We start from the raw sequence: 2,505 nt of genomic DNA, 5'->3' as shown, positions 1-2,505 counted from the left end.
GAGGCTAGAAAAGTCTTTATTAAATATAAGATGCTTGGCTCTTATACCAACTTTGCTAGTACCCTTGAAAAAATGGAAAAATATAGATTGAAGTACACTAATGAAGTTAATTGTGAAGGGGAGATTAAGACATCAATACCTTGTAAGCTCCTAGGAATGCATGAAGCTCTAGAAAATAACTATGGTTGGCTTGTTCCTGAAAATTTGTTTGATGAGAATAGCAAGCCTAAGAATAATGAAAAAGGAGCCTCTGAAACTTACATAGATAAGATACAATGCATAGTTGAGAAAACTCCAAACCCCTCTGTTGATGCTTCATCTCTTGATAATACTTGATATACACTTTCTGCGCCTAGCTGAAAGGCGTTAAAGAAAAGCGCTTATGGGATACAACCCATTATTTTACTTCTGCACTTTATTTTATATTTGAGTCTTGGAAGTTGTTACTACTGTAGCAACCTCTCCTTATCTTTATTTTTATTGCATTGTTGTGCCAAGTAAAGTCTTTGATAGTAAAGTCAATACTAGATTTGGATTACTGCGCAGGAACAGATTTCTTGCTGTCACGAAATTGAGCCGCCCCTGCTGTAGAAAATTTAGAAAAATCTGCCAATTTACGTGCGTGATCCTCAGATATGTACGCAACTTTAATTTTATTTGGACATTTTCATCTGAGCAAGTCTAGTGCCTCTAAAAAATTCGTCTTTACGGACTGTTCTGTTTTGACAGATTCTGCCTTTTATTTCGCATTGCCTGTTTTGCTATGTTTGATGGATTTCTTTGTTCCATTAACTTTCAGTAGCTTTGTGCAATGTCCAGAAGTGTTAAGAATGATTATGTCACCTTTGAATACATGAATTTTCAATTATGCACTAACCCTCTAATGAGATTGTTTTGAGTTTGGTGTGGAGAAAGTTTTCAAGGGTCAAGAGAGGAGGATGATACAATATGATCAAGAAGAGTGAAAATTCTAAGCTTGGGGATGCCCCATGGTTCATCCCTGGATATTTTAAGAAGACTCAAGCATCTAAGCTTGGGGATGCCCAAGGCATCCCTTCTTCATCGATAACTTATCAGGTCACCTCTAGTGAGACTATATTTTTATTCCGTCACATCTTATGTGCTTTACTTGGAGCGGCTGTTTGCTTTTATTTTTGTTTTGTTTGAATAGAATCGGATCCTAGCATTCTTTGTTTGGGAGAGAGACACACTCCGCTGTTTCGTATGAACACACATGTTCTTAGCTTTATTCTTAATGTTCATTGCGAAAGTTGAACTACTTCATTCATTGTTATATGGTTGGAAACGGAAAATGCCGCATGTGGTAAATGGTATAATGTCTTGAATAATTTGATACTTGGCAATTGTTGTGCTCATATAGATCATGTTGAAGCTCTTGCATCATGTACTTTGCACCTATTAATGAAGAACTACATAGAGCTTGTTAAAATCTGGTTTGCATGATTAGTTTCTCTAGAGTCTAGATATTTTCTGGTTAAGGTGTTTGAACAACAAGGAGACGATGTAAAGTCTTATAATGCTTACAATATGTTCATATGTGAGTCTTGCTGCACCGTTTTATACTTGAGTTTGCTTCAAACAACCTTGCTAGCCTAGCCTTGTATTGAGAGGAATTCTTCTCGTGCATCCAAATCCTTGAGCCAATAACTATGCCATTTGTGTCCACCATACCTACCTACTACATGGTATTTCTCCGCCATTCCAAAGTAAATACTTGAGTGCTACCTTTAAAAAATTCTATTCCTTTGCCTTTGCAATATATAGCTCATGGGAAAATAGCCTTAAAAACTATTGTGGTGAAGAATATGTACTTATTTGTCTTATTTCTTAATAAGTTGCTTGTTGAGCGGTAACCATGTTTCTGGGGACGCCATCAACTTTTACCTTTGTTGAATATCATGTGAGTTGCTATGCATGTTCGTCTTGTCTGAAGTAAGGGAGATTTTCATGACCAAATGGTTTGAGTATGCATATTGTTAGAGAAGAACATTGGGCCGCTAACTAAAACCATGATTCATGGTGGAAGTTTCAGTTTGGACAATTGATGGCGTGTAACTCACACGTTCGTTGGGAACCCCAAGAGGAAGGTATGATGCGCACAGCAGCAAGTTTTCCCTCAGAAAGAAACCAAGGTTTATCGAACCAGGAGGAGCCAAGAAGCACGTTGAAGGTTGATGGCGGCGGGATGTAGTGCGGCGCAACACCGGAGATTCCGGCGCCAACGTGGAACCTGCACAACACAACCAAAGTACTTTGCCCCAACGAAACGGTGAGGTTGTCAATCTCACCAGGCTTGCTCGTAACAAAGGATTAACCGTATTGTGTGGAAGATGATTGTTTGCAGAAAACGAGTAAAGAACAAGTATTGCAGCAGATTTGTATTTCGAGTATAAAAGAATGGACCGGGGTCCACAGTTCACTAGAGGTGTCTCTCCCATAAGATAAAAGCATGTTGGGTGAACAAATTACGATCGGGCAATTGAC

The sequence above is a fragment of the Lolium rigidum genome, chromosome 6, assembly GCF_022539505.1.
Source record: "Lolium rigidum isolate FL_2022 chromosome 6, APGP_CSIRO_Lrig_0.1, whole genome shotgun sequence".
Taxonomy (NCBI): Eukaryota; Viridiplantae; Streptophyta; class Magnoliopsida; order Poales; family Poaceae; genus Lolium; species Lolium rigidum.
This window is presented reverse-complemented; position numbering follows the sequence as displayed.